The sequence below is a fragment of the Sinocyclocheilus grahami genome, unplaced genomic scaffold, assembly GCF_001515645.1.
Source record: "Sinocyclocheilus grahami isolate Dianchi unplaced genomic scaffold, SAMN03320097.WGS_v1.1 scaffold107.1, whole genome shotgun sequence".
NCBI classification, from domain to species: domain Eukaryota; kingdom Metazoa; phylum Chordata; class Actinopteri; order Cypriniformes; family Cyprinidae; genus Sinocyclocheilus; species Sinocyclocheilus grahami.
This window is the reverse complement of record NW_015505286.1, coordinates 720285-727915: the sequence shown is the minus strand read 5'-3', so window position 1 is coordinate 727915 and position 7631 is coordinate 720285. Positions and strand designations below refer to the sequence as shown.

General features: G+C 41.5%; 1 pseudogene; it reads right to left on the bottom strand.

Moving 5' to 3' along the window:
* Positions 1 to 296: 296 nt before the first annotated feature.
* Positions 297 to 7418, bottom strand: LOC107588777 (uncharacterized; annotated as a pseudogene).
* Positions 7419 to 7631: the final 213 nt, after the last annotated feature.

The window sequence follows — 7631 nt, the reverse complement described above, 5'->3', positions numbered from 1 at the left end:
ATTTGATACTGCGGCCGCAGTGCCCTGCTCATTTGATACTGCCGCCGCAGTGCCCTCCTCATTTGATTCTGCCGCTGCAGTGCCCTGCTCATTTGATACTGCCGCTGCAGTTCCCTGCTCATTTGATACTGCCGCTGCAGTGCCCTGCTCATTTGATACTGCCCCCGCAGTGCCCCGCTCATTTGATACTGCCGACACAGCGCTCTGCTCAATTCAATTCTGCCACTGCAGTGCCTGCTTAATTTGATACTACCGCCGCAGTGCCTCCATCCATCGTTTCGAGCCTAATGGCTTATTCAGCATTGGACAGGGCTCTCCCTTCCGGTGCAGCAGAGCTGTGACTCCCTTCGGTCGCAGCGAGAGCCCTCCATCCATCGTTTTGAGCCCCATTTGCTTTTTCCACATCGGACAGGGCTCTCCTTTCTGGTGCAGCAGAGCTGCAGCTCCCTTCGGTCGTTGTGAGAGTCTTCCTTCTGACGCTTTAAACCACGCCACCTATTCAGCTGAGAGAGGGACTCTCCCTTCCTGTGCAGCAGAGCCGCAGCTCCCTTTGGACACAGTGAGAGTCCCTCACCTGGCCTTCCATCGTGCTCCTCATTCGGCGACAGGTAGGGCTTGCCATCCAACGCGGAGAGTCGCAGCTCCTGTTCAAGCACCGCACGACCCCTCCCAGTCGCCCTGCCGCCTCCTTGCACACCCTACTTTTTTTCACGCCACGCATATTTTTGGGGGCTACTTACAATTTTCTCTCCGGCTGCTGTCTCATGCCATTAGCTTCTTTTGGGGAGTTCTCTGGGTTCGGGCTTTAACCCGAGCTCGGAGCCCTCCCTCTGGACAGCACGCCAAATATGCTACTAATTGCTCAATCACATTATATGTTAGTGCGAACTCGTGAAATGTCTGATTGTGTTCGTCTGAACGATGCTAGTCATATACACCTAGGATGGCTTAAGGGTGAGTAAATCATGGGATAATTTTCATTTTTGGGTGAACTATCCCTTTAAGTTCGGATAGTGGAATTTCATGTCTATGCGAAAAAAGGGGGGTGACATTATTTTGATTTCTGTTCATAACAATTTTTGTCTAGAAGTAAAAGATAATATAAAAACAATACACATCAAATGTTACCTTTATTGGTGTGTACTCTACTGCCTGTTTAATTATTGCTCTGCTGGCCTGGCATGCCACACACTGACTCACCTGAAAGAAAAAAAAAGTTCAAAAGTATTATATTTTTCACCAGCTGTGTCATTATGAATGCTGTAAAGCTCATGCACATTTCTTTTTAATAATTTTAATTCAATGTGTTAGTGATGGACAACAATTTGAATGTTTGCAACATGTAGAAGTTAATCCGAAACACATTTGATTCCTTTGTATTAGCAAAAAACTGTAAAGAAGAAAGACCAACAAAATTAATATAAAGTGTAGGATCATACTGACCCACAAATCGATGTCATCTGACATTCTGGGCCAGTAAAATATTTTGGAGATTGCCTCTCTTGTTTTTTTTCTGGCCACAGTGTGGACATCCACTGCTGGTGTGAAAGTCCAAAAAGACTTAATTTGCCTCTTTTTCACCACATAATACTTTTTTACCTTAAGAGACTGAGGTACTTTGTACCTCACGCAGTACAACTGTCTATCTGTATTAAGTCAAAGCAATCTGTTATGAGTTGTAAGCTATAGTAATGTATTCCTGAAACTGATATTATTAACTAATATTGCACTGTAACATGGTCAGCAAAATAAATATATATTTTTATCTAAACTGTATTCAAATCAAAATGTATAACAAACAATCAGGTTCCATCTCCACATTTAAGAGTAGGCTTAAGACTTTGCTCTTTGATAAAGCTTATAGTTAGGGCTGGCTCAGGTGAGTCCTGAACCATCCCTTAGTTATGCTGCTATAGGCCTAGACTGCCAGGGGACTTCCCATGATGCACCGAGTTCCTCTCTCCTCCTCTCCATCTCCATTCTTATCCCATTAATACGTTGCTAACTCTACTTCTTCCCTCTGAAATTTGAGATAACACTATTAACCACATCAATGGTATTTTGGTGGCAGTAGCACACCTCCAATTGAACTAATTACATTCAAATTACTTAAAAAAGTTATTCCCTAGATTTACTATTTCGTTCTCTCGATTTGCTAAATCTTGCGCACGATTTAGTAAATTGAGGGAACGACTTAGTAAACCGTGCGCAAGATTTAGTCTACTATTTATTTTTTCCTGCATGTCATGTGCGGGGCTCCATAATACATAACCAGCAAAAAGGATTAATTAAACTCAGCTTGCAGCTCAAAGCTCTTCATCTTTCAGTGAAAATTTAATTGTTGAATTTGAAAAACCAGGTGGGAATGTTTCATCCTTTTTATATGAAATGTTCATTTATTTCAGTAATTCAATTCAAATTGTGAAACTCATGTATTGAATTCGTGAATTCAATACACTAATAAATCTTGGCACCTGCCCACACTGCCAAAAGCACCAAAAGTTGGTTAAATGACCATGGTGTTGGTGTGCTTGACTGGCCAGCAAACTCACCAGACCTGAACCCCATAGAGAATTTATGTGGTATTGTCAAGAGGAAAATGAGAAACAAGAGACAAAAAAATGCTGATGAGCTGAAGGCCACTGTCAAAGAAACCTGGGCTTCCATACCACCTCAGCAGTGCCACAAACTGATCACCTCCATGCCACGCCGAATTGAGGCAGTAATTAAAGCAAAAGGAGCCCTACCAAGTATTGAGTACATGTACAGTAAATTAACATACTTTCCAGAAGGCCAACAATTCACTAAAAAAAATTTTTTTATTGGTCTTATGAAGTATTCTAATTTGTTGAGATAGTGAATTGGTGGGTTTTTGTTAAGTTACTAGTTAATATATTATTATTCACTTATAAATCATTGAAATGTCAACATTGTACTATTATCGCACAGCATTATAAATAATCATATATCAGAAAAGACATCTGTCTACAACCTCACCAGTCAGCCTTTACATTTACATTTAGTCATTTAGCAGACGCTTTTATCCAACGCTTTTATTTTACAAACTTTACATTGCAGTACACACTACAAAGTATTCAAAACCTGTTGTGTAAACGCATTAATACATAATTTACAACACTTTCTGCATCCCCTAATCTAAAGTGTAAACTACTCATCAGTTGTAAATGTTTTACTCATCATTCATAGATCTTTCACCCCAGTGTGTACACACACACAACAGATCTATGAATGATGAGTAAAACATTTACAACTGATGAGTAGTTTACACTTTAGATTAGGGGATGCAGAAAGCTTTGTAAATTGTAAACAGGTTTTGAATACTTTGTAGTGTGTACTGCAATTTAAGGGCTGACTGGTGAGGGTGTAGACAGATGTCTTCTCTGACACACATGGAGTATTTTTAATGCTGTGAGATAATAGTACAATGTTGACATTTCAATGATTTATAAGTGATTAATAATATATTAACTAGTAACTTATTAACCATTACCTAAGGATATGTTTGATTATTTCATGATATGCTATTTTTTAAGATAACTTATGACAAATTGGTAAATCGTTTGCATATTACTTAATAATTTGTGAACGTACATGTTTTGTAAATGATTAGTTAATCATCTAATCACTTGTAAATGATTTATAACTCAATCTACAAAACATAGATAAAAAATATTAACAAATCCCCTCTTAATCATTTATGAACACATAGTTATGTTTTGTAAATTATTATTTCATCATTAACTAATCACTTATAAATGCCTTACAACTGAACGTTATTATAAAATGTTACCAATATAGAAGCATTTACCTGACAATGAAAAAGACTACACACAGCAATTGTGAGGGAGATCTGTCTACAGACTCCTTGAACCCTTCGCCATCTTTACTTAAATACCCAGATAATTCAATAGGCTTACCAAATGGTGGTGTCTGCAATTATAATTAGGTTTTGGTCCCCTATTCAAGGGGTCACAAATGGGCAATCAGAATTTGTGATTGAATGGGTTAGTGATACCTGTAGAAGAGGGCACTTATTTACATACAGGAGGTAGTTTGAATGAGGGACCTGGGGGAGTGCACACCTTTAGTGTAGGCTACTATGTCTGGGATAATGAGACCATTTTACCAGGTGCACTGAGACATTTCAAATGATACCAAACATGTAAATTTACTTGTTGTATACACTTAACATTGCATAGATTTACAGTGAGTTTTGGGTGAGGGAGAAAGGATGGGGAACAGAGAGTGATGGGGAGAGTGTAATGGTGAGGTGTGAACTGCTCTGCGTGGTGCGTCTCGTATGGTGCTGTTACTTATGCAGGAGAGTGTTCAAGAGAGTGTTCAAGTCAAGTCAAGTCACCTTTATTTATATAGCGCTTTTAACAATACAGATTGTGTCAAAGCAACTGTGCTGCATTAATTAGGAAAATAGTATGGCAATAATGCAAAATTATAATAGTAAACACTCAATTTTCAGTTAAAGACAGTTCATCATTTAATTCAGTGATGTCATCTTCCAGCTCACTTCAGTTTAAATAGTATCTGTGCAATCAAATAAAACGATATCGCTGGAAATTAAGTGTCCCCAACTAAGTAAGCCAGAGGCGACAGCGGCAAGGAACCAAAAAACCTTGGGAGAAACCAGGCTCAGTTGGGGGGCCAGTTCTCCTCTGGCCAGATGAAACCAGCAGTTCAGTTCCAGGCTGCAGCAAATTCAGATTGTGCAGAGGACTCAACTGTTTCCTGTGTTCTTGTCCCGGTGGCCGTCTAGGAGACAAGGTCTTCACTGGGGATCTGTCTCTGGGACTCATCTAGTTGTCCTGATCTCCGCTGACATTCAGGGCTGTACAGGTCCCCTCTAGGTGCTGATCCACCATCTGGGCTGGATATGTACTGGATCCTGGTGACTGCAGTGACCATCTGAACTGGATATAGACTGTATCTGGTGGCTACGGTGACCTCGGAATAAGAGAGAAACAGACTAATATTAGCGTAGATGCCATTCTTCTAATGATGTAGCAAGTACATCGGGTGTTATGGGAAGTGTTCCCAGTTCCTGTTGTCCTAATTAATGCAGCCTAAAAATCCTTTAACAGATTTGAATATTAGAAATGTGTTAGTGTGTTATGTTAAAATGTTAATTCTCAGGAAAGTCCTTTGTTCTCTCATGGAAAAGTTGTCCCTCAGTCCAGATGGTCCGACTCCAGCCTTACAGTTTTTTTTCCCCCTTTGGCACCGTAGGCCATTCACAAGGGTTCCGGCAGTGTCCGTTCAGTCTATGTAAGGTGGGTAGTTGTAGGGGACTGAGAGTTAGGATAGCGTTGGTGGACGATTTCACTGATCCAATGAGGTATCTGAAGTAGCAGCATTGGAATAGTGTGAAGGAGAAGATGAGTGTGCTTCCAATAGCACATCCTCGAAGCATCCAGTCCCACCAAGTGTATGCAGTCTGGGCCGATCGAGTAGATGAGCTAGACAGAATCTGTCTTTCATGCCAAGTTTGTCTCCACTTGTGTTTGAGAGAGGTTGTATTCAGTTTGAAGGATGACTTTCTGTACCAAGTCCATCGTCTCGACCAAGGCTTGTGTCCTGTGTTCATAGAAGGTGTTGTCCCACCATGGTGAGACCTCTGCATCCTCTGGCATCCTTCCATGGATGTTGATCTGGCCCATGGAAAAGTCCTCTGTCACTTCCAAGCAAAAGGAGTGATTGGCAGGTCAGGTCAGTCCTCCATATGTGAAAGAATCCATCTCACTGATAACGCACCACTGTGTATGAGACACTTGAATAGCATTTGAATGGCCATGCAACGATTGAAAATGTATGAGTTTACTATCATTGGGAGAGAAAAGTTGTAGTGTGTTACATGTAAAGACAACGTAATTGTGAGTTTCATGACAACAAGTGCAAGTGGTAAACAAGGTCTCAGTACCCTTCAAAGTCATATATCCAGTGAGGTGGTCCCATTTAATTACCCGATCTTTAAATACCACGCCAACCAGAGCATGTGAGCGAAGCGGAGCGGTGTGACGCTGTGCTACATATGGACGTGCGCTCCACTCAGTCGCTCTAACCACACAAGCAAGCGCTCCGTTAATATTCCGCTCACGCTCACCGTAAACCAATTCCCGCTCAGATCCCACTCCGTTCTGTAAAGAACAAATTTGCGTGCATTATATTAGATTATAAATTACTGCTGCCTATATCTAGCCTACATTCTGAAGGACTACCTATTGTTTCGGGTCAGTTTTTTTTTAAAATAATATTTTAATAGGCCTAAGTGGTGTAGCGTCTGGACCACTCAAACACACAATATATATTTTGTTAGCTAGATTTAACAAATACTCTGTAACACCCCAGGAAGCTGAACAGGCCCCTGGTTCCATAGCAATGCTGACACCCGATACATTTACGACCTCCTGGAATTTAGGTGAAGAAAATCGCTTCCTTGCCCATAAGGAAAATCCACAAGGGAAGGACTTTTCTTTGCTAATTAATTAATAGGAAAACCTTTCTTTGAATGAACACACATGATCCTTCAGGTCATTGGGTATATTATTGTCATCGTGTATTATGTCTTTGATATTTTTACACTATTTTAGGCATGCTTGTGAGGGAACCCATTCCTGTCATCCTTTCACTATAAGTAACTCTACCATGTCTAGTATCTATGAATTCGTATTCGGATGATCTAATTGAGAGTGTATATTGTATGTTTACACCTACGCAACATATTAGTGTTCTAATAGTCTTTAATAATTTTTACACAAGCTTCATATGCAAATTACCATGCTTTCAAACAAAGGGCCATAAAAATGCCCCAGTATCTCAGAACTCCCACTTGAGATTCCGGACTTCCTCATTGGACAAGGCCATCTTGAGAGGCGTGAATCTTTGCAGGCTTCACCCTCACTGTCCGGTCTCGTATACACGTAGAGGACTCAATGACTTTTCTACTGATTACCTTTGAATACTTCTTGCATTACTAACCTCCTGTGTTCCTCCTAGTGTCTCCTGTATCTCCTAGTTCCCGGATCGCTGAGGTGTGTGCTTCCCCCGGATACCTTCCAGCCTCAATCAAGCAAAAGACTCGGATTACTCCACTCTCCATATCCTCTGCACTCTCTCACGGACCTTTCCCTCACCCTCACTTCCTCCGGACTCAACACCAGTACTCACTGTGACCAAATAAACTGTTTTGTATAAAACTAACCTGTTGTGTCAGACCTCTTCTGTAACAGAAGACCAGACCAACACTGACGGCACAGATGAGTCACCACCGATCCATTCCAGGAGCTCGTAAACTCACTACGACGAGTGCTACGCACTCCACCGGCACTGCCGCCATCACCACCCATCACCTCTTCCATCCCAACCATCACTTCTTCGCCTACCATCATCGCTAGTTCCATTGCCCGACCGGCACCCTACTCTGGTTCGGCGGAGGAGGGTGAGTGTGATTCAACCTGATATTATTAAGATGGAGCCCCTCACAACCTGTGTAATGCTTACTGCCTCTGATGTCTGTATTTCAGTATCAGCCCTTATCGACTCCGGGTCAGCAGGAAACTTCATCTCCCGGGACCTCTGCCGCCAGCTCAAATTCCAGG